The following is a 25,966-nucleotide window of genomic DNA, read 5'->3' on the forward strand; positions in this document are numbered from 1 at the left end:
TGCTATGGGTGATTGTGTCCCACCCCACCCCCCACATTCATATGTCAAAGTCCAGGCGCCTCAGAATGTGGCCTTTTTTGGAAATAGGGTTATTGCAGGTGTAATTAGTTAAGATTATACTGGAATAGGGTGAGCCTCTAAACCATTGTTGCCTAAAAGGGTATATTTGGACACAGACATGCATAGAGGGAGACTACCACGTGAAGAGAAAGGCAAAGATTAGGTGATTCAGCAGAAGTCACGGGATGTCAAAGATTGCCAGCAAAACTACCAGATGCTAGGAGAAAGGAGGCATGGAACAGATTCCTCCCTCCCAGCTCTTAGAAGGAACCAGCTCCGCCCACACTTTGATCTTGGACTTCTGGCCTCCAGAACAGAGAGAAGATAAATTTCTAAGTCACCCAGTGTGTGGTATTTTGCTATGGCAGACCTAGGAAACTAACATACTTGGTAAGTTTTTGCTCTACCAATTTTCTTATTTCTCTTTGGGAGCAACTTTGATGCTGTATTCTCTTGTTCACTGGATCAGCGGATAAGGCCAGGAACTGTTTTCGAGGGTGTTACAGATTCGTCGGAAGGTCTTTTGTCAGGTTTCATCGGTAACTCAGAGTTTATAAAGTGCATAGCACAGTGGTTAAGGGCATGAATTCTGGAGTCAAGACTACCTGGACTCGACCCCAGTCCTACCATGTACTAGCTCTGTAACTCTGGAGAAGACATTTGATTTCCCTATGCCCCAGTTGTCTGCCCTGTGAAAGGAGGGTGCTAACTCCTATAAAGCAGTGGTCCCCAACCTTTTTGGCACCAAGGACCGGTTTCATGGAAGACTAAATTTTTCCACGGACCAGGAAGTGGGAAATGGTTTCGAGATGATTCAAGCACATTACATTTATTGTATACTTTATTACTATTTTTATTAAACTAGCTCCATCTCAAATCACCAGGCATTAGATCCTGGAGGTTGGGGGCTCCTGCTTTAAAGGATGTTGTGAGGTTGAAATGAAAGGCATATCTTGCTGCTTTAGAACAGCACTGAGAACATATTATAGTAAGCATTCAGTACATTTCTCGTTATTATTATTGTTCTATACTATATAATAGGTAAATAACATTAGGAGTCAATCATAAGAGAAAAGCAATTTTTGTGTGTTCCTGTGTGTGTGTAAAAAAAATTTTTTTAACTCATTTTGTCCTAAAATAAGAAATATTTTTAAATATTCAAATCAATAGAAACTTCAGGTAGTTTAAGCAAAAGAAGTTAATCAGACAGATACAGAGGTGTTTCACAGAGGTCAATGGCCAAAAGGCAGTTGAACTTCATAAGGGACTTGGACAAGGCAAGGGAAAAGAATTAGATGCTCAACAGTATCACCTCTTCCTCGCCTCTGAGACACCTTTTCACTTTTTCTTTTCTGCATTGTTCACTTTGTGGAAAATGGCTGCCCATATCACTCCTTCCAAGGATAAGATTGGACTCTTAGTCCCAATACCAAATCCCAAAGATAGGGACTCCACTTCCCACTCTTAGGTGTCCAGTCAGCTGTGCTCGTGTGGTGGGTGGGAAGTGGGTTCACTAATACCCCGGAAGCTGCTAGGGTCCCAACTCTGTGCCCAGTGGCTGGGAGGGTGGGCAGGGTCACAGCAAAGAGAGGTTGGATACCGCACAAACACTAATAAAGGTGCTTTGGCCATATGAAGAGTAGCACTTTTAGGGATTCTGAGGGGGGAACACAAAAGAGGCAGAAAGAGGTGAGGAGAATGAGAGATACAGAGAGGAGAGCAGGGCAACCCTGCGGGGAGGCTGAGGCTCACAGCGAAACAGCACCCGAGAGGACAGGCGGCTCCATGCCAGACTCAGCCCTGAGAGGCAACAGACGCTGCCTGGGCAGCAGCGGCTGCACCTTAGCAGGAGCTGGTTTGCTAAACTGAGGGTAAGAATAAAAAGCTCAGGTCTTTTGGATCTTGAATAAAGAAACTATGATTCTTGCCTCATGCTTCTGTTCCCTGCTTTAAAGAAAGACGAAAGGCTGGTGAGGTTTGAAATCTAAAGAGAAAGCAAGCTCTGGGATCTGCTTTTTGTTTGGCTGATCTGGCTTCATTAGCACCCAGCTGCATCTCCCGTGAGGAAGCACAAAGGTACGGTAAAGGACGAGTGTATTACGAAGTCTTGTCCTCTGCACATCTCTCATTCAGGGCCCTATCTGAGATGGCTAGTGGAAAATTATGATCATCTTTCTTATCTCTTTTTCCATCAGAATCATGACTGGAAGCAAGAATTGAGTCTCTAGTGTAGGGAATTAATGTGGGGCTCGCCCTCCTCACTTGGGTGTTCATTCAGCTCTCGCACATCTATCCAGCGCCCCCAGCATAGCCTGTACGGTGCCATGCTAGACTCCGTCCCCACACTCTTCATCCTCACAGGTGTTGTGCTTAATGCTTCTGAGCACCTGTGGTGTGCTTTCCCTACATCCTCTCATTTATTTATCACAACAGCTCAATGGTACCCTTTCCCAAGAGAGATGCAAGTCTCTCAGAGGATAAGTGACTCACTAAGTTTCAGCGTTGGGATTTGGACCCAGATCTCTGACTCAAAAGCTTGATTGCTTTCCACTCAAGGGGGGGATGCAGATTCATGTCAACAGATAAACAACCTATAACTAGGTGAGTATACTCGAAGAGGCAGACACGAATAGTGGTGGTGGCTGGATCACAGAGACACTCTGACAGCTGCTTTATTCGTCAGGATGGTGGGGGTCAGGGGTGGGGAGGAGATGGAAGGGGCACAACTCACACCCATGCTCTCAAGCCACATGCAGCGTCTGTGCTTCCTCTCTCACTTCTATGAACTGTCCCCTTGTGCCCTGCCTGGTAGCTATGATCAGCAATAACTACATAACCCTTCACCTGTGTCTGGGTTGCCAGGTCAAATACAGGGTGCCCAGTGAAATGTGAATTTCAGATAAATGAATAATTTAGTATAAGTATGCCCCAATTGCATAAGATATACTTATGCTAAAGAATTATTCATTGTTTATCTGAGATTCAAATTTCACTGGATGTCCTGCATTTTTATTTGCCAAACCTGGCAACTTTAAACCCATCCAGAGACCTCTTGCTTGGTCCTAACTGTCAGCAGCCATACCTGTCTCATCTCTTGGCTTTTCTGTGTAGCATCCTGATGGCAGCCTGGCTCTGGGCCCCTGGGCTCCACCCAAGCCTTCCTCATCTGCTGTTGTACATGCCCCAGCATGAGAGTGGGGTCTGCTACTGCTGCAGAGAAAAGCTCTCATCATATTTTCTTGCTTTGTTTGCTCTGATAGCACTTCCCTGGCACCATACTGGCAGGCTGGCAGAGTAGGCAGAGCATGCAGGTAGAAATTGGCAGAACTTCATCTCAAAGGACGTGGCCCAAGAGGAGAAAATGTTGGAACAGTGGAAGTCTATGGCCTAAACTCAAAGCACAGATTGTTACAAATACCTTTCACTTTGTAGGTTGCAAAAAGCAGGAGCTTTTGGTTACTTGATCCTTTCCTCAGTTATCACTCCTGATCCCTCTTTCTCCTTTCCCCTATTCAGATATTTACTAAGGACCTACTATGATTACCACACTATCAGGCAGGCAGAGATGAGTGAAACTTTGTCCTCAAGGATCTCATGACCGACCAAGGAAGCCAAGATCTGCCTAAATAGCTGTAATGTACAGTAGAAAATGATAACACCTAAGGGAAGTGCAGAGAGAAAGCTGTGGGACTTTAGAAGAAGTGGGTGACGGAGAGGTTCAACCCAAGCACCTTCATGGAGGAGGTATCTTTTGAACATACCCTCAAAGGATAAATAGTACTCAAACATCTCTCAATTTACTAAATAGCAAATTGTTGAACACTAGTTGGAGAAGGAAATGGCAACCCACTCCAGTGTTCTTGCCTGGAGAATCCCAGGGATGTGAGAGCCTGGTGGGCTGCCATCTATGAGGTCGCACAGAGTCGGACGCAACTGAAGCGACTTAGCAGTAGCAGCAGTTCATTAATAGCAATTTACAGTTTGTCAAACCACCACTTCACTAAAATCTCGTTCTAATTATTCATAGAATTTGTAGCAAATTGTGTTTTACCAAGGCTTCCAAATATTGTTCATTATTATTTTAAAGCATCTCAGGCAATGTTCATGTCCCAGATGTCAAAAATATCATAAAGTTGATTTCTCTCTTCCATCCAATTTTATTTTTTTAATATCTAAAAATTGTACGAGCCTCGGGTGTAGTAATTTGACATCTGTATTCATTACAAAGTGATCGCCATCACAAGTCTAGCTGCCATCTATCACCATACAGTTGACCCCCTTCACTCATTTTGCCTACCCCTTAACCCTCTTCTCTGGCAACCACCAATCTATTCTCTATCTGTGAATCTATTTTTGTTTCATCTCGTTTGTTCATCCATTTTGTTTTTTCAGGCTCTGCATATGAGTGAAATCATATGATATTTGTCTTTCTCCACCTGAATAGTTCACTTTGCATAGTACTTTCAAGGCCCATTCATGTTGCCACAAATGGCAAGACTTCATTCTTTTTTTATGACTGAATAGCACGCCGTTGTATATATACCGTACCTTCTTTATCCGTTCATCCATCAGTGACTACTTGTTTCCGTATCTCGGCTGTTGTAAATAATGCTACAGTGAACTTGGTGGTGCATACATCTTTTCAAACTTGTGTTTCCAGGTTCTTTAGATAAATACTCAGAAGTGAACTAGCTGGGCCATACAGTGTGGGTTTCCCTAGTGACTCAAATGGTGCAGAATCTGCCTGCAGTGCAGGAGACTCAGGTTTGATCCCTGGGTCAGGAAGATCCCCTGGAGAAGGGAATGGCTACTCACTCCAGTATTCTTGCGTGGAGAATTCCATAGACAAAGGAGGCTGGGAGAAGAGGGGAGCTACAGTCCATGGGGTTGCAAAGAGTCAGACAGGACTGAGCAACTTTCGTGTCTTTTCAAATTCATGTTTTCATGTTCTTCAGATAAATACCCAGAAATAGAATGTCTGGGTCATATAGTAGTTCTTTTTTTTTTTTTTTAACAGTTTAGTTTTTTATTTTTTTAATTTTAAAATCTTTAATTCTTACATGCGTTCCCAAACACGAACCCCCCTCCCACCTCCCTACTACTACATATAGTAGTTCTAATCCTAATTTTTTGATGAATTTCCATATTATTTTCCATAGTGGGTACACCAATTTGCAGATTAGTAAGTGGAACCCCTATCACCTATGGTCCATATGATTTTCAATCTGATAATTTTGCACTGTTTTTTGGGTAAAGTCTGTGCATGAACCCTTTAAAAATGGGTTTTCCAGATTGGAGAGCTTCCCAGGTGGCTCAGTGGTAAAGAATCTGCCTGCCAATGAGGAGCCACAGGAGATGAAAGCTTGATCCCTGTGTCAGGAAGATCCCTGGAGAAGGAAATGGCAATCCACTCCAGTATTCTTGCCTGGAAAATTCCACAGACAGAGCCTGGCGGGCTACAGTCCATGTGGTCACAAATAGTCAGGCACGACTGAGCACACACATGCACTGTCCATATTGATGGTTTTGCCAACCGGGAGGGGTTCGGGGGAGAGATGGAGTGGGAGGTTAGGGTTAGCAGATGTAAGCTTTTATAAATAGACTGGATCAACAACAAGGTCCTATTATATAACATGGAAATATATTCAATATCCTCTGATATAATAGAAGAGAATACTTTAAAAATAATGTGTATATATTTGTATAACTGAATCACTTTGCTATATAGCAGTAATTAACATTGTAAATCAACTATACTTCAATTAAATAAAAAACAGGAGAAAAGTGGGTTTTCCATTACCTGAATTTCTATAGTTTTCCTGAACATATTTTCCACTGTTTTTTCAAAGCCAAGTGTTTGGGGCGCTTGACTGACTTTCTCTCCAATGTAGGATCTAATGGTTGATGTGGAGCTATAATCCCTTGCTCCTTGGGGAAAAGATTCATACCTTTGTGATCCCTCTGAGTGAGGATCACTGCAGCTGGGGTGTGCGTTTTCCCTTGATGAGCCCGTCTCTCTGCTTCTATGACCTGTCTTGATGCTGTCATTTTAGCCTTCGTTGTATGAGTTCTAGTCATCCAGTTTTCAGATTTCCTACTGAGTGTATTATTCCATATGTAGTTGTAGATCTCTTGTGCCCATGGGATGGGGTGAGTTCAGGATCTGGATACAATACTGTTTTGAACATTCTCCTTTCTGATGAATAGCTTCCAACCAACTTTAAATTCATTTCTCTGTATCCTTGGACTTCTGCGACTCCACTGACTTGATTCCCACACACTTTTCTGCAGGCACATGCTTGAAGCTTTCTCTATCTTATGACTATTCCTGTGTAATTTTGACATTTTAAAAATGAGCAGAATAATACAGAGAATAACAACAAACACCCACTGTTTAGCTTTAACAAATCTTAACATTGTGCCATATGTGCTTAAGATAATTTTTCCCCAGAAACAAAATATTATAGATACAATTGAAGCCCCTGTATTCCTTTGCCTGTGATTTGATTCCTTTCCTTTCTAGAATCTGACTTCTCATTCCCATGTTAATTTTTATACTTGGCTTCCCTGGTGGCTCAGAGGTTAAAGCATCTGCCTGGAATGCTGGAGACCCGGGTTCGATCCCTGGGTCGGAAAGATCCCCTGGAGAAGGAAATGGCAACCCACTCCAGTACTCTTGCCTGGAGAATCCCATGGAGGGAGGAGCCTAGTAGGCTACAGTCCATGGGGTCGCAAAGAGTCGGACACAACTGAGCAACTTCACTTCACTTCTACATATACATGATTCCACGAAAGTTTACCATTGTTTTGCATATTTAAAAACTATATATGTATGTACATACATATCATAATACTGTTTACATCCTTCTGTAATGCTATATCCTTACGATTTATCCGTACCTAAACAGAGATGTTAACTCATTTTAGATTTCTCTACAGTATTCATCTTACAAATAACTACAATATATTCATTCTTCTGTTGACAAATGGGTTATTTCCAATTTTTTATTATTACAAACAAAGCTTGACTGTGTTATGTATATATGCTATAGTCTATCTAGAATATATTATTAGAAATGGCATTCTATAGGTTATACTCATCTTCACCTTTGTTAGGTGTTGCCTAATTAATTATCAAAACATTGGCTCAATTTACTCTCACTAGCAATATTTCTGTTTATCAAGCGGTCAAGGTCAAACCCCACAGATAATGGTACAGGCATGTATCACCCTGCAGTTATAAGGGAATGCAGGTCATGCATGTGGTACCACAGACGCTGACCATTCCCTGAGGAAGTGTGCTCAGGCCAGGCACAGCTGGACACACTATGCATTGTGTACAGGAAAGGGACTACACACTTCCTGTGACCTCACGCATTTACAGGGGAGTATGGGGTCGCACAGAGTCGGACATGACTGAAGTGACTTAGCAGCAGCAGCAGCAGCAGCAGCATGGAGGAATCAGAATCATCTGAACAAGCTGTCTTTATAATTAAGATTTTAGCCTTGCTGGCATGAGTAATGCATCAAAAACAGTCCAATAATTCAGAAAATTTGTAGACCGGGCTATGTGGTTCTCCCTGAGAGCCTGCTCATTGGTAGGCTGCCTGAAAGAGGCTCACAGCAGTCATCCAGTAGACTGTTGGTTTCTCTCTCTACAGGGAAGGTATCGGTTGACAGCACTGTGACAAATGCGCATCAAAGGCTGTGAAAGACAGAAAAGATATTTCAGACTTCTTGTCCACATCTGTGATTCAAAGGAAGAAAGGGCGTTTTAACATTTTTAATATAGGTCTTTATTGAGAACTTTTTGTTTTGGAGAAAGTAGAAATATTATTATTTTAAAATATGATTAACTTATTATCCTAGTCCTATTTATTAAATAGCTTATGCTTTCTTCCACTAATTTGCAATAATATCCCCTTCATCACTTACCAAGTTTTCATACATACATAATGAGTTTGAGGGCTCCCTCTTCTGTGCCTTTGGTTTATATCTCTACAATAGGCTAATACCATATAGTCGTATTCTTACTTTATTGTCAATCTTCATTGTTGAAAGAGTAAGTTCCTTAACCTTGTGATTTTTAACAATTGTTTTGGTTTTTCTTGGGCTTTTGTTCTTCTGTGTAAATGTTATATCTAACCTGTCAAGTTATCTGAAAGTTCTATTGTGATGTTAGAAAATATAAATCAATATACATGTTTAATTAACAGATTAGGGAAGAACTGATATTAAAAAACAACTTTATGATAAAGTGTATTTTCATCCATGATCATGGTATATCTTGTCATCTTTTATGACCTTCAGTATTATCTTTGAGGGTATGATAATTAATAGGGCTTTCCACTTGGATTTGGAAAAACTGAGAAATAAAGGAGTAGTACTTAGGAGACAAAAAATACTATGTTTCATTGATGGAGACCAGGTTAGAGAATATAGTGTTAGGTCAGATAGTCAAGTTCTTGGTACTAAATATTAGTAGGCATTTAAAAGATTTATACAAAAGATCTCATAGATATAGCTATGTACAGGACACTGTCAGCAATTTGCTCCCCAAGAAGAAGAAAAATAGAGCTGAACCTAGCATGTCCAGATTATTCTTCCTAAATCTACTACTTAATAACACTTAGTACTCCAAGAGGCAAAAGAAGGAAAGAGGCAGAGAAATTAGGAGTGTTTGTTAACCAGTAGAGCTCCTTTCAAATGGATGGAAATCTTACTAGTAGGAAAGAAATATTCTTTCTTTATATTATATACCTTATATAAGGTGTTTGTCTTTTAAAATTGAGAATGAAATTAGTTCCTCATTACATTTTTCATCAGTTATGGGGATATAGGAATTCTTTTGATTTATCTATGATAAACTCATTTTCAGCAAGCTTAGAACCATCTTATGAGATAAGTGATGTTAGTATCCCTCTTTCAGATAAAGAAATTGAGGCAACAGAGTTTAAATAACTTGTCAAGGTCACAGATCTGGGATACGGCAGAGTCTGGCTCTGGTCTAGGCAGTCTAGTTCCAGAGTTATCACTCAGCATCGCCACGCAGACTTCTTTCACACGAATTTGTGGTAGCCATTGTATGACAGACCCATCATTTATTTTTCCAATCTTTACTGATGAACATTTAGTTTATTTCCAGTCTTTCCTTATTACAGATACACTGCAATGGGTAACCTTATACGTGTGTCAACTTAAAAAAAAACCAAAACTTATTTGTCTGCTCTCCGTCTTAGTTGCATCACGCCAGGTCCTCAGTTTTCATTGCGGCATGTGGGATCTACTTCCAGGACGAGAGATCGAACCCGGCCCTCTGCATTGGGAGCATGGAGTCTTAGCCACTGGACCACCAGAGAAATCGCCATTTGTCATCTTTTTTACATGAAATAAATTTCTAGCATGACAAAATGTCCTAGGCTCCTCTGGTACTTCCAGACCTGAAATCAATTGTTTTATCAAGAAGCCTGGTTCTTTTAGCGGGGAATGACATTTAGAAACCAGTATCTGGGCGCTCAACAGGTATCTTTTCCTGAGACTCTCTTTATCTTTGAATGTCTAGAAAATGTCTTCATTTTGCCCTAATGCTTGAATGAGTTTGACTAGTGAAAGAAATTCTAAGTTAGCAATTCCTTTTCCTTAGCTCTTTGAAAATAGCACTGTTGTCTGGCATGATAAGAAATTTGCTGTCAGTTTAATTGTCTCTTCTCTATAGCTAATCTTTTCTTCCATTATGGCTATTAAATCTTTTTCTTTATACTTATTATTGTACAATTTCACTTCAATGTAACCAGATATGAATTTATTTTTACTTATCTTGCTTGATACCATGTACATTTCATATGGAGACTCATATTTTTCTTCAATTCTAAAAAACTTTCAACTATTTTTATAGCTTTATAATTCACATACCATTAAATTCACCAAAGTATGCAATTCTGTGGTTTTTAGTTTATTCACAAAGCTATATAATCATCACTACTATCTAAGCACAGAATATTTTCAACACAGCAAAAAGAAATCTCATACCCATTAGCAGTCCTTCCCCATTCTTCCCTTCCCCAGTTCCCTAGCAACCAGTAACCTACTTTCTATCTTGATATATTTGCCTATTCTGGACATTACAAATAAATTAAATTATGTGATATGTGACTTTTTCTGTCTTGCCTCTTTCACTTAGCATAATTTTTTCAAGGTTCATCCATGTTGTAGCATGTGCCAAATTTCATTCCTTTTTTATGGCTGTATAATATTCCGTATATCTATACTGCATTTGTTTGTCCATTCCTCAGTTGAAGGACATTTTGGTCTTTACTTTTTGGCTATTACTGCTAATGCTGTTATGAACATTTGTATCCATATTTTTAGACAAACCTGTGCATGAAAATATGCTTTCAATTTCCTTCAGTGGCATTCCCTAGGAATAGAATTGCTGGATAATACAGTAATTCTATGTTTAAAATTTCGAGGAAAGGCCAAAATGTTTTCCACAGTGACCACACCATTTTAACATTCCTACTAGAGTAGAGTATGAGGGTTACAGTTTCTCCAAATCCTCACAAATGCTTCTTTTTTTTTTCTTTTTGTTTTAAAAATTATAGCTATCCTAGTGGGTATGAAGTGGTAATTTGTGGTTTTTGAATAATGTTGAGTATCTTTTTATGTATTTATGTGCATTCATACAAGATCTTTAGAGGAACATCTATTCAAATTATTTGCCCATTTTTCAATAAGAAAATTTGTCTTTTAATTGTTGAAATGTAGAGGTTCTTTATATACCCTGGAATAATGGTGCCCTAGTACAGGGGCTTCCCTGGTGGCTCAGAGGTTAAAGTGTCTGCCTCCAATGTGGAGACCCGGCTTCGATCCCTGGGTTGGGAAGATCCCCCGGAGAATCCCCTGGAGAAGGAAATGGTAACCCACTCCAGTATTCGTGCCTGGAGAAGCCTGGTAGGCTACAGTCCGCAGGGTGGTAGGCTACAGTCCATGGGGTTGCAAAGAGTCGGACACGACCGCATGACTTCACTATTCACTATTGAAGTACAACATTTTTTAACTTGATGAAGTCAAATTTATTTATTTCTTATTTATCGGTTGAAGTTTTGGTGTCATATTTGAGAAACCATTGCCTAATCCGAGATCATAAAGATTATTCCTTTTTTTTTTTCTCAGAGTCTTAGTTTTAGGTTTTACATTTAGGTCTATGGTCATTTGGAGATAAGTTTTGTTTAGGGTATAAGGTAGGGGCCCAACTTCATTTTTTCTCATGAAGATATACACATGAATTAATTTTCAAAATTTCTTCTTCAAAATTCTCCCAACTATTTTCTTATGAGATTTTTAAAAGAGATTGGATTAGAGACTCAAACTATTTTCTATGTCACTTGGCTGCTGTTCCTTTGTTTTCACTTAAAAAGTGTTTTTTGTAGTGTCTACTCTGTCATATTTTAATTAACAAACCTTCTTTTTGTGCTCCTGTTTGCTAAATTTGTAAAGTCATTGAATAAAGAGTATATTTCCAGTATTTCTAATCTATTTTTTTCTTATTAAGAAAAAAGCCATTTAATTAATTTGTATTGAATATGCAGTATAGGCACATTGTACAAAATTCAAAAGACATAAAACATAATGAAGAAGTTATTGGCTTTTTAGAAACACGTCGGTTCTTGTTTTATTTTTGCCAGTTTTTATTTCTTAGTTTTGTACCTGTGTAATGCGCGTTATTCACAGAGCTAGATGAGTAGTGGGAAGGATAGGAGAGAAGCCCTGACAGTGAAATGACAATGGGAAGGAAAGAGGGAGGGTTTGGGAGCAGTGAAGAGTTCAGTTTGAAGGGAGCACAACCTGTGCTTTGAAGTCTACTGGGAGGCAAGGCTGGAAAGGTGGGTTGGGGACCATCTGTGCACTTTGGAATAAAACGTGAGAGAAGGTAAGCTGAAGATTTTGAACATTACTCTCTTAGCAATGTAGTCTTTGAAGATGTTTATCGGCAAAAACCAAAATGAACACTGTACTCTCCATCAGTCAGTCAGTTCAGTCGCTCAGTCGTGTCCGACTCTTTGTGACCCCATGGACTGCAGCACGCCAGGCTTCCCTGTCCATCACCAACTTGCGGAGCTTGCTTAAACTCATATCCATTGAGTCAGTGATGCCATCCAACCACCTCATCCTCTATTGTCCCCTTCTCCTCTTGTCTTCAATCTTTCCCAGCATCAGGGTCTTTTCAAATGAGTCAGTTCTTTGCATCAGATGGCCAAAGTATTGGAGTTTTAGCTTCAGCATCAGTCCTTCCAATGAATATTCAGGACTGATTTCCTTTAGGATGGACTGGTTGGATCTCCTTGCAGTCCAAGGGTCTCTCAAGAGTCTTCTCCAACACCACAGTTCAAAAGCATCAATTCTTCTGCGCTCAGCTTTCTTTATAGTCCAACTCTCACATCCATACATGACTACTGGAAAAACCGTAGCCTTGACTAGATGGCAAAGTAATGTCTCTGCTTTTGAATATGCTGTCTAGATTGATCATAACTTTCCTTCCAAGGAGTAAATGTCTTTTAATTTCATGGGTTCAATCACCATCTGCAGTGATTTTGGAGCCCAGAAAAATAAAGTCTGTCACTGTTTCCATTGTTTCCCCATCTATTTACCATGAAATGATGGGACCGGATGCCATAATCTTAGTTTTCTTTTTTCTTTTTTTTCTTAGTTTTCTGAATGTTGAGTTTTAACCCTACTTTGTGCTCTAGGAAGTACTACACTGTGGTCTAGGAAAGTTAATATATTTCAAATAGCCCAAAGGGAGAAGATTGGTAGTCAAGGCTCATCAAAAGCTTTCTGTCTCAACTCAATACTCTCCCCCTTGTTCTACCTTGATCTCCTTATTTATTTTTTTTAAAGTCATTTATTGATTTAATTATGAAAGCAATGATCTACATAGTTGTTAGTTTTCTTTTAACCTCTTTTAGCAGGCCTATTTCGGAGAAGGCAATGGCACTCCACTCCAGTACTCTTGCCTGGAAAATCCCATGGATGGAGGAGCCTGGAAGGCTGCAGTCCATGGGGTCGTAAAGAGTCAGACACGACTGAGCGACTTCACTTTCACTTTTCACTTTCATGCATTGGAGAAGGAAATGGCAACCCACTCCAGCATTCTTGCCTGGAGAATCCCAGGGACAGGGGAGCCTGGTGGGCTACCGTCTATGGGGTCGCACAGAGTCTGACACGACTGAAGCGACTTAGCAGCAGCAGCAGCAGACCTTTATGCTGATTCTAAGTCAGATGTTTCAGATATTTCTGGCAAAGATTGATTTTTAGTGTCAGTCTGCATTAAAATATTCCGTTTTGTTGCCTGCTCCTTAGAGGTTCCTCTTCCACCCTGGTGGTGGAAAGGGGCCATTCCCCAAAGGCACCTGGCTCCCTGGGTTTGTAGCATTCTCCCACCAGGGGGCAGCAGCGCCACACTTCAGATTCTCAGGGAAGGGTGGGGTGGTGTCGGGTGCCCTTCGGGGAGGAGCTCACAGAAGGAAACCCATAAAAGGTGGAAAAAGTTAACTAGTTCCTCGTCCCATTTCAGAGCTAAACCCACAGCCTGCCGTGGGTTGAGCCACAAACAGTCTTTTCTGTAAAGCTAACGAAATCTTTTCTTCTGGAGGGAGGAGGATGCTCTCAATACTTTTGAGGACCTTTTTTTGGTTTGTTTTTTAATCTCTTTCTCCTAATTCTTTGTCCTCTGCTTTTGCTAATGAAAGTTCTAGTTCCTCCAGCTTCCCTTTTCCATTCTTTCCTTCAGTTTCCCACCACCGTGCTTTATGGGTCCATTGAGATACTCACCTTGATACCGGGTCGCTCTGGCAAGAAGAGATGCAGCATGAGGGAGGAGCAAGCTGGCTGGCTTCCTGAGCTCCTTGCCTCTCCAGGAGCATCATTTTCAGATTAGATTAGAGACTCCAATTACCTCTGTGCAAAGGCTTCTGGCGCTCTCTCACACATCGTCCTGTCCCATTCACTTGTGATCCTCTGCCCCGAAAGGATGAGAACAGAGGCACCGCCCTTGCGATCTGGCCTGTAGCGGCCTACACCTGCATGCCACTGGGGGAAAGAATACCTGGGGGCAGAACTTGTGGAGTTAGGGATCAAGGCACAGTGATGGGGGACAGTTTTGCAAAGGTCCCCAAAGACCATGATCCTAATACCGTCTCCATGTTTCCCCCAGATCCACAGTGTCAATGCCTTTACACAGCATGGCCACCCTGGCTTCTCACAGTGGAGGTGGTGTGGTGCAGTAGGAAGCACATGGGACCAGGACACAAGCCATATGCTTGATTGCACTGCTTGTGTGGTTTGGGGCAAGTCACTTACCTTCAAGCCTCAGCTTTCTCATCTGCAAATGGATATTGATAGTACTCTCTATAACTACCTTACAGAGTTGAGATAGTCAAGTAAGATAATGATATGGAAAGGTTTTATAAACAATAGAATGCTTCCAAAGCATCATTTGTTATGAGAGCACTTTGGTTTCTGTTTCATGGGCACAGAATCTGGTATTGGGACACAGGTATTCTTGAGGGTTCCAGGGCTATTGAGAGACAAATCAGGACAGAACCCAGTGGGATTACTTCTGGTGATTTCTTGGCTTTTAGCCCTCTGTGAGAGGAAGGGTGTCTTTTTTATCTTGGGCCTAGGGAAACTTTGCCAACAAAGGTCCGTCTAGTCAAGGCTATGGTTTTTCCTGTGGTCATGTATGGATGTGAGAGTTGGACTGTGAAGAAAGCTGAGCGCAGAAGAATTGATGCTTTTGAACTGTGGTGTTGGAGAAGACTCTTGAGAGTCCCTTGGACTGCAAGGAGATCCAACCAGTCCGTTCTGAAGGAGATCAGCCTTGGGATTTCTTTGGAGGGAATGATGCTGAAGCTGAAACTCCAGTACTTTGGCCACCTCATGTAGAGTTGACTCATTGGAAAAGACTTTGATGCTGGGAGGGATTGGGGGCAGGAGGAGAAGGGGATGACAGAGAATGAGATGGCTGGGTGCCATCATTGACTCAATGGATGTGAGTCTGAGTGGACTCTGGGAGTTGGTGATGGACAGGGAGGCCTGGCGTGCTGCAATGCATGGGGTCGCAAAGAGTCGGACACAACTGAGCGACTGAACTGAACTGAACTGAACTCAGGGAAACTAATAGGAAGATCTGCCTCTTGAATTCTGGGTCTGGACAGGATCACCAAAGGGTCAATTGTCTTAGGCCATTTCCTTATCCCTCACCTGAGGTTGCATCTAAACTACTCCAGATAGATAAGAATGAATACGGCATACAATCTGTTGGTTAAGTATTTCTGAGGAGATTCCATATTTCCATATACTCTCCTGGCAATTCAGAATCAAGTATATTTTGCAGTGAGTTCTTACTTGTATTCATTTATTTATCTAGCCTTTTTTTTTTTTCTGCCATTGAAGGTTTTGAATACTTCAAGGGAAGGGAAAGCATACATTCATCTTTGCATCCCATCTAAGCCCAGTACAGAGTGACCCTGGGGTGCAGTGTGTTGGGCTGAACGGTACTGTTCTGTCCTCACCAGAACTAGGAAATATTCTGGTCACTATTCTTTGCCAGTTTTGCATGGAGCATTTGCAAAGCTCAAAACAAATATTGCGGTAATTTGACTTGCAGCTTCTCTCCTAGTCCTCCCTCCTGTGGAGACTGACCAGTATGGGGGTAGAAACTGTCAAGACTGAGCTCCCTGTTTCTGCTCAAGAAATGCCTTGTGATGGCTTGGCTTGGGCTCCCCTCCCTTAACTTATCAAATGAGATCAGCCACTGAAGGAAATTAGTTTCTCCAGATTGTGAGAGACAGGAAGCAGCACTGAGAAACAGTGTCCCAGGAGGGAAGCCAGAGAATGAGCTCGAGGCCAAACCCAGTTAGTGCCTGGTCCAGGCCCCTTTCCCTGCAGCCCTATCCTGCCCTTACCACTTCCAGACCCTTCTCTCCTTTCCCTGGGTCCTGGCATGTGAGGCTGAAAGAGACTGTAGAAAACATCCAGGCTAGCACTCCCAAGCCTTCCAGCCTGTGTTTGATGCTTCAAGAGAGGGGAATTTTGCTGCTTCCCCAAGGAATCAGCTCTATTTTTGCCTTTCATCCAGTTGAAATCTGCCTCCTCCAGCATCTCCTCGGGCCTGCCAGAACCTCTCTCCTTCCTCCATGGGAGAGCCCTTCAGTTACCTTACCCTCCAATCTGACACCCCAGGGGACGTCCTGATAAAGACATCAGTTTTTCAGAAACTTACAGTCCCAAAGGGCATCCAAGCTGGAACCTAAGCAGGAAGGAAATACTGAGAACAATGCCGTTGGTGGTCCCTTTCCTTGCCTAGGAGACCTGATGTTTACTGTGACATTTACCTACTGTTTTTGCTCCCCTCTGTGTGCTCAGTGTCTTCTGCAAGAATTTTTTCCCATTCAGTTCACTTTATTAATTTTTGCTAAAATATTTAAAAGTGTATTTTAAGACATTATTACATTCGGCCCTTAAGTACTTCAGTATGCATCTTTTTTAAAAAACAGTGGAACAATAACTTTATTTTATTTTTAATACATTTTAAAAATTGAAGTAAATAGTTGATTTACAATGTTCTGTTAGTTTCAGGCGTACAACAGAGTGATTAAGTTGCATGTATATAATATATCTATTCCTTTTCAGGTTCTTTTCCCTTATTGATTGTTACAAAATATTGAGTTTAGTTCTCTGTGCTATACCGTTGTTCCTTGTTGGTTGTCTATAGTAATATACATATGAATATATAGTAGTGTACATCTGTTAGGGCTTCCCAGGTGGCTCAGCAGTAAAGAACCCACCTACAGTGCAGAAGACACAAGAGCTGTGGGTTCAATCGATGCTTGGGGAAGCTCCCCTGGAGAAGGAAATGGCAATCCACCTTCCAGGCAAGTATTCTCCCAGGCAAGTATTCTTGCCTGGGAAACCCTATGGATAGAGGAGCCTGGCAGGCACTAAGTAGTGAGTAAACTATAACATACATATGTTAATCCCAAAGTCCTACTTTACACTCCCATTTCTTTCACCTTTGCTAACCACACCCTTATGGCAGATTGTGAAGAAGAACTAAAGAGCCTCTTGATGAAAGTGAAAGAGGAGAGTGAAAAAGTTGGCTTAAGGCTCAACATTCAGAAAACAAAGATCATGGCATCCAGTCCCATCACTTCATGGGAAATAGATGGGGAAATGGTGTCAGACTGTATTTTTCTGGGCTCCAAAATTACTATAGACGGTGATTGTAGCCATGAAATTAAAAGACACTTGCTCCTTGGAAGAAAAGCTATGACCAACTAGAAAAAAGCAACTATTAAAAAGCAGAGACATTACTTTGCCGTCTAGTCAAGGCTGTGGTTTTTCCAGTAGTCATGTATGGATGTGAGAGTTGGACTATAAAGAAAGCTGAGTGCAGAAGAATTGATGCTTTTGAACTGTGGTGTTGGAGAAGACCTTTGTTTGGACTGCAAGGAGATCCAACCAGTCCATCCTAAAGGAGATCTGTCCTGGTTGTTCATTGGAAGGACCGATGTTGAAGCTGAAATTCCAATATTTAGGCCACATGATGAGAAGAGCTGACTCACTGGAAAAGACCGTGATGCTGGGAAAGATTGAGGGCAGGAGGAGAAGGGGACGACAGAGGATGAGATGGTTGGATGGCATCACCGACTCAATGGACATGGGTTTGGGTGGATTCCGGGGGTTGGTGATGGACAGGGAGGCCTGGTGTGCTGGTTCATGGGGTCTCAAAGAGTCGGATATGACTGAGTAACTGAACTGAACTGAACATATAAATTATCTTTAACTTTTTATCTAATCTATTATGAATATCTCAGACACAATCAACAGAAAACGAAACACACAACTGCTTATACTGAAACATTTAAAATTTTATTTTTACCTAAAAATTAAAAAATAAAAATCTTCTAGATGAAATTAAGGCCTGTCAAATTTGAGTAAGAAAATCTGGAGTTGATCGAAACAATGGCCATAAAGGAAAATCCACAGTGGGTGTATCAGTTAGAGCATTTTCAGTAGCAAGGAACAGAAAGTTCAACTGAACTGGCTAAAATGGGGCAGTGGAAGGGGATTTAATGGCTTGTATAATAGTAAAATCCATACCTAGCTCATTCAGATGTAATTTAATCAGGGCTTCCATTCAGTTTCCATGGAGGCCTATAGGTCCTGTCCTCCTGTATGTGGTGGCTTAGCCTTCTGCCAGGATTCTACCTCGTGGCAACAAAATGGCTGCAGTGCTTCCCAGCTTCACATCTTCATATCATACCAGTCAATGGAAGAGAAGAGAACTGCTTTCCCCAAACACCCCACCAAAAGTCTTTTTCCAACTGACCCGAATCAAGTCACATCCTACCCCCTGCAATAACTGTTCACTGGAGTTGAGATTTTGCTGATGACCCCTGACTTGAGCCATGGTCCTTTCTTAAGCCAGGGATGGATAGGGTTAGTTTTCCTCACATCTCCTGCACTAGCTGGTGGATATATGGTTCCCAGACAAAAGTTGGGGTACTCACCAGGAACTAGGAAATGGACGGGGGGTAGGGGGACAATCACAATGTCACTGAACGTGGCAGATATTTTATTAAAATTTGATATAGATCTGATACAGATAAATCAAGAAATGAGACAAAACTAAATTTTAAAATATAAATGAAAGATAATCGAGCCTTTAAAAAGTATTTATTTGCTTATTTGGCTGCACTGGGTCTCTGTTGCTGCGCAGGCTTCACTCCAGTCGCGGTGAGTGGGGGCTGCTCGTCATTGCTGTCTCCAGGCTTCTCACTGCGGTAGCTTCTCTTGCAGCAGAGTACAGGCTCTTGGCGTGCGGACTTCAGGAGCTGTGGTGCATGAGCTTAGCTGCTCCACCGCACGTGGGAGCCTCCCAGACCAGGGACGGAACCCATGTCCCCTGCACTGGCAGTCAGATAAAAGAATTGACTCTAGTGAAAAATATTTCAGTTGAATAAAGCACATTTCATTTTAAAATAAAATAAAAATGGATAAAAATGGAGATGTTGCAAATGAGTGTCATAGAAAGACAGTCATTATCACTTGACACTTGATCATCTTGATCAAGAAATTGAATTGATTTGGTGGTGTTTGTTCCAGAAAACACATTCCTGATGAAAATCAACCAATGTTGGTACTATTTATTTGAATTGCTAGTATGAAAAACCTCCTTGGGCACAAAATGGCAGGGACAGAAATATTCTTTAGCCTGCTAGTGACGACTGCCTTTTTGAGGTGCTCATGAGCCATCTCATCAATATTCCATTTTGGTTCTGGGACTGGCAATAAATTCAATGGCTGTGATGTGTGGAAGTGAATTTGTTCACTCTTTTGAAAATTGTAATAAGTGTCTGTCTCCAGAGGTTTGTCATTTAGACAATGCCTCAAGGATAATTCAACTGGAAGTCTCCTGATACTCTGGAAAGTAATTTGTCTGGTTAGATTCTTGGAATTCATAGAGAAACACTGGGAGTGTCTTTTACAATTTTCCCTTTCACCTCGGATAAACTTCTCCTCTGGGCCTTTCTGTTCTAAGAACATTCCCTGTGACACAGAAAACAGAAGCAAAATACAAATTAAGTTCCTCTTTCTCTCTGTCACCCACCAACATGACAACATTGACCACAAATATCGTATCCCTTTTTTGCTTCGAATATGACTTTATGAAGCACTTTACAGGCCTCAATTCACGAGAGGCTTTCACTTTCTCAAAAGCACGTTAGGCAGTTGTTCCACCTTCTTGTGCTCATCATTGCTCCTGCTCTGCTCTGTCCATCTTAGGCTTACTTTCTCTCACAATCAAATAACCAAACATATATATAACTGTGTGATCTCTGAGTCCCTTCTCCTTTTTCACTGATTTGAGATTTCACAGGTAAAAGGAGATGTTCTTAAGAAGATACCAAATTCTTGAGCATCTTTCTCAAGTTTCAAGCCATGGAAATGGAAAAACAATTCTTTTAATTGTTAAAATCTGGGGAACACATTTAACAGTGTCCTAGCATTTCTCTATCACAAACTTTAAGAAGACACAGTTGCTCTTTCCCAAGGTTCCTGTCACTTCCACTCTGCCAACCAATTCCTCCTTTTGGCCAAATTTAGGTTCAGAGTGGCAGTTCCCCTTATTACTTCCTCTGCTCTTTGGAAGATGAAATTGTCAGCAAGCAATAATATCAGCTAAGGTCTACTGAGCTCTTGATGTGTGCAAGACACCTTTCCTAGGAGGAAACTGAGGCCCAGAGAAACTAAATACCTTGCTCAGGTTCATCCACCTGACAGGTGCCAGAGTTTGACTCCAGAGCCCACGTTCTGTCCCAGATTAAAAGTGCATATTGCCCGGTCTAGTTTGAGCTCTATGGACTTCCAGCCAGCCCAAGCAAGAGCCCCTGTCAGCATCTCCCCGCCTCCACGCCGCTTTTGTGACGTGGAGAGGCTTTGCTCCATTTCCTGCATCTGTTGTGGGAGCTGTGGTAATTCCCACCGCAACATCCTTTCTGGATCTCTCCCCTCCTTCCACCCTCAGCTTTCGCTCCTTGTGACCTACAACCCAATACCCTCTTGGTTGTTGAGTTTTCCTCAGTAAAGCCCTTACCAGGGTTACCGAACAGGGTTCCTTGGTTTCCTCCCAGGATGTCCGCATCCTCTCCACTCACAAGTCACTCAGAGAGGCTCTTCTCCTTTTTTCCCTCTGCCTGTGGACCATTTTGCACTCATTACAGACTTTGCTGCCCGAAGGATAGTGGTGGCATGTCCCTGGGGGCCATCCGCAGTTGGTGATGGGTTTCTAAGAGGAAAGGTTATCTCCTGCGGATCCTCCTTTTAACCCCTGGAGAGAGAAATGGCCACCTATTCCAGTACTCTTGCCTGGAAAAGTCCCTGGACAGAGGAGCCTGGTGGGCTATAGTCCATGAGGTCGCAGAGTCAGACGAAACTGAGCACATACACGCACACGCTTCTTTAAACATTTCTGCTCTTTTTATTTTTTCTAAATTTAAGTCACCTTTGAGAATGCCTCACCTTTGGGGTTTTTAAAGTTATCTTGTTCCAATTAAACTGCTGCCCAAGCCTGCTTTCCTTTCCATAGCCATTGAAAGTATATCTGACTTTAACCTCAAGTAAAAACCTAATAATCATAATAAAAACAACTAACACTTATTGAGTCCTTAAAATACATCAGGCTTTGTTCTGAGGGCTTACAGTATTAACTTATTTAGCTTTCTCAGAACAGTTCTATTAAGTAGCTACCATTATAATCAACAAATGAGGAAACAGAGGCGCAAAGAAGCCATGCAACTACAGTGTGGCTCATTTCTACTGAAACCTAACATGGAACAAAGCCTATATGGATCTGTTTCTTTCACAAACTTCTGTTAATTATGTTCAGCCAATCTGTATGATTGAAGGGATCCTAAGATGAAAAAAGTATCATTTCATTGAAATGGCCTTAAATTCAGTGTTACCAAATTTAACCTATAAACCACTATAGAGAGTGTGTTAGAGAGTATTATTTTTCTGTTAAGAATTCCAGTTATAATATTTGTTATTAAACTTATATAGAATTTTAGTTTCAGGATAGCTTAAGTAGTAGTTATAATCCAAACTATAAACATTTCTATCACATAATCATAAACTAGCTCCCTCAATTCTTATTGTTAAAATTTGGTTTCACATTATTTCACCTATAAAAATGTATTGGTTATTAATTTCTTCACCAATATTTTTCACATGTTTCAAATATTTCAGTTTTTCCTGTATTATTATCAAGTTTCGGGCCTACATTTTACTCCTATTCTTTTATGTGTTTCCAGGTCTAACTTATCCTAAAGTATACCCACCAAAAAACATGATCTCAGAATAAAAGACACTACTGTCTCTGAAAATAATTCTATCACTCTGTTCCTTGAGTGGGGCTTCCTCGGTAGCTCAGCTGGTAAACAATCCATCTGCAATGCAGGAGACCGTGGTTAAATTCCTGGGTTGGAAAGATCCCCTGGAAGAGGGCATGGCTACCCACTCCAGTATTCTTGCCTAGAGCATTCCCATGGACAGAGGAGACTAGTAGACTACAGTCCATGGGGTCGCAAAGAATTAGACATGACTGAGCAACTCAGCACAGCACTGGAGTGACATCCTTCTAGGATGCTGGGTTGTAATTTTTTACTTGTGCCAACTGAATTGCAGTCCTGGTTTCCCTGGGAATTCAGCAGCTTTGCTCACAGCTACAGGTAATGTCTTACTCTAACAAGACTTGTTGCTGTCACTGCTTTATGCTAATTCCAGAAAAAAGCCTATTTTACTTTTCCAAATCCCAATATCTCCTTGTTGGTTGTTAGTCACTCAGTTGTGTCTGGCTCTTTGCAAACCCATGAACTATAGCCCACCAGGCTCCTCTGTTCATGGAATTTTCCAGGAAAGAATACTGTAGTGGATTGCCATTCCCTTCTCCAGGGTATCTTCCCAACTCAGTGATCGAACCCAGGTCTCCCACATTGCAGGGGGATTCTTTACCAGCTGAGCCACAAGGGAAGCCCAAGAAACTGGAGTGGGTAGCCTATCCCTTCTCCAGTGGATCTTCCTGACCCAGGAATCAAACCGGGATCTCCTGCATTGCAGGCATATTCGTTACCAACTGAGCTATCACTGAAGCCCCAATGTCTCCTTTATGCCCATCACCTTTTTCAACTCTAAGAGTTTTTCTGTATTTTCTTTTCCCATTTGGAAAATGAGTTAGAGTTCCTGACTGCAGACAATAAAACTGATTCTGGAGGAGGAACGAAGTTCTTGGAAGGATTGAAGGTGGATGCGAATGTGAAGGCTGGCCATCCAGAAGAGCAAATGGTCAGCACCAGAGAGAGGTGGACAGCTGTAACCACAGCCACGGTCATGCCACGGGGACAATCTGGTTGGAAGGCTGCATCACTGCAGCTGCAGAACCCTGTCCCTGGCGCTGTGGCCACTAACTGCTCCAGATACCATGAGCTGCAGCTGCCACCCTGGAAGAGTCAGCTCCTTTACATCACTTGCTCCAGACCCATGGTTCTTGGGGCAGATTCAGATGGTTGAGGCTGGACTGTGCAGTTGTGTTCTAATTTCCAAGGGATATGGGTCTGTTTCCTACCAAGACTGTGCAAGAAAAGGTTCCTCTAAATAGAAAGGGAGTTTGGATACTAAGCACTCCTCAAAAATAGCCCAGCAAATATTGACTATTACAGAACCAATTTCTAGGTATAGAATCTTCTTTTTCCCAAATAGAAGAAGGGAATTATTTCTGCTCTCAAAAGGATGAGGGCCCCTTTCTCTTTCACAAAGAATACCAGCTGGCCAAAGTGTTCTGAAATATACAATTAATTTAATTTACATATTTAAGTTATATAAACATATATGTATTTGCATACTTATATTTGTCTTTACATTATACTTACAATGTAATAATTAACACACAATAATAATATCATTAATATATATTCATGATCTTGTGGGATCCTAGTTCCCTGACCAGGAATTAAACCTGCGCCTCAGCATTAGAAGCACAGAGTCCTGATCACTGGGCCTCCAGGGAATTCCCAAATAATTGTATTTTAAGTAAGAAATCTAAAACTTCAAGATCTTTAAAACATTTGAACAGGTGTTAGGGCTTCCTTCGGAGAAGGCAATGGCACCCCACTCCAGTACTCTTGCCTGGAAAATCCCATGGACGGAGGAGCCCGGTGGGCTGCAGTCCATGGCGTCGCTGGGAGTTGGACACGACTCAGTGACTTCACTTTCAGTTTTCACTTTCATGCATTGGAGAAGGAAATGGAAACCCACTCCAGTGTTCTTGCCTGGAGAATCCCAGGGTCGGGGGAGCCTGGTGGGCTGCTGTCTACGGGGTCGCACGGAGTCGGGAGCGACTGAAGCAACTCAGCAGCAGCAGCAGCAGCAGGGCTTCCTTGGTGACTCAGTAGTAAAGAATCAGCCTTCCAGTGTAGGTTTGATCCCTGGTCGGGAAGACCCCATATGTTGTGAAGCAATAAGCCCATGCACCACAACCACTCAGCCTATGCTCTAGAGCCTGGGAGCCATAACTACTCAGCCTGAGAACCTTAGAGCCTGTGACTGCAACAACAGAGGCCATGCAACAAGCAGCCGGAAGAGTAGCTCCTGCTCGTCACAACTAGAAAAAGCCCATGCAGCATCGAAGACCTATTACAGACAAAGATACAAAAATTTATAAAATAAATAAAATAAACAGGTGTTAAGGCTATGGTTTTCCCAGTGGTCATGTATGGATGTGAGAGTTGGACTGTGAGGAAAGCTGAGTGCCGAAGAATTGATGCTTTTGAACTGTGGTGTTGGAGGAGACTCTTGAGAGTCCCTTAGACTGCAAGGAGATCCAACCAGTCCATTCTGAAGGAGATCAGCCCTGGGATTTCTTTGGAGGGAATGATGCTAAAGCTGAAACTCCAGTACTTTGGCCACTTCATGCGAAGAGTTGACTCATTGGAAAAGACTCTGATGCTGGGAGGGATTGAGGGCAGGAGGAGAAGGGGACGACAGAGGATGAGATGGCTGGATGGTATTACTGACTCGATGGACGTGAATCTAAATGAACTGCGGGAGTTGGTGATGGACAGGTTGGCCTGGCGTGCTGCGATTCATGGGGTCGCAAAGAGTCAGACACGACTGAGCGACTGAACTGAACTGAACTGAAAGGGAGAGTTCAATAATATTGAAATCTTTTTACTCTGAAAAGCTAAATATAGATCATATATATATAAATATGAAACACTCAAAAGCTACCAAGGGAAGCTCTGCTCAAATTCAAGAGAGTATGGTTAAAAGTTTATGTCACTCTGTCACTTAGTATAATCTTTTCAAGACATAAGATGTTGATATTTGCTCTTATATCCCATCTGCTTTAGAGTGCAGCAGTCAAGAAACATGGTGTTTTACATAAATGCATTTTCCAGATAACTGGAAAGTATCGATTTAAGCATTAATTTTTAAAATTCTGATTTTCTGTATAAAACATTTAATTTATTCATCTTTTTGATGCATTACCAGTGTATTACAACTGAGGCATTAATCTTGTGGCTTCATCAACATTAACTAGTATGTTTTCATGACACTGTTGAGAAATCAGCTGTTTCTGCAGAGGTTCAAGGGAAAGGCCTTCTGAGAAGTTTGCAAGTTCCTTTTGTATGTTTACAAAAGATATATTCACTCTGTTAACTTTTTCATCATTTACAATGTTTATCTTCTTAAAGTTAGTGGTAACTGGTTTTGCTTTATTTTTAACCTTAAAGGTTTCTGGCTGGCTATATGGAATACGTTCCTGGACTTCTGCCCTCCTAGTTTTTTCTTGGCCATTGTCAGGCCTCGGATACCCTCCTGTAGCTTCTCAAGTCCCAGGTGATGCCATCTGTACACACAAGATCCAGGCTAATTTTTTTTCCCCTCTGTGCAGCTTGCAGGATCTTAGTTCCCTAACCAGGGACTGAACCTGGGCCCTGGCAGTGAAAACACTGAATCCTGACTATGGGACTACCAGGGAATTTCCTAAAAAATTCTTAAGTCATATGAGATTCTTATACAAGAAATGGAGACTATAGATTCTGTTTTTTTCTAGTTTTATTTATTTTATATAAAAGATCGGTTGAGCTATGACTCATATTTTTGTTGTTTAGTCACTACGTCATGTCTGACTCTTTTGTGACCCCATTGACTGCAGCCCGCCAGCCTCTTCTCTCCATGGGGTTTCCCACTCAAGAATACTGGATTGGGTTGCCATTTCCTTCTCCAGGGGATCTTTCTGACCCAGGGATCGAACCTGTGTCTGCTGCATTGGCAAGCAGACTCT

At 41.7% G+C, this 25,966-nt stretch overlaps 1 pseudogene; it reads right to left on the reverse strand.

Annotated features, from left to right (window-relative positions):
• Positions 1–25,174: 25,174 nt before the first annotated feature.
• On the reverse strand, positions 25,175–25,476 carry LOC101122745 (ribosomal biogenesis factor-like; annotated as a pseudogene).
• Between the last annotated feature and the right edge of the window lie 490 nt (positions 25,477–25,966).

This window comes from Ovis aries, chromosome 1, assembly GCF_016772045.2.
Source record: "Ovis aries strain OAR_USU_Benz2616 breed Rambouillet chromosome 1, ARS-UI_Ramb_v3.0, whole genome shotgun sequence".
In the NCBI taxonomy this organism is placed as follows: Eukaryota; Metazoa; Chordata; class Mammalia; order Artiodactyla; family Bovidae; genus Ovis; species Ovis aries.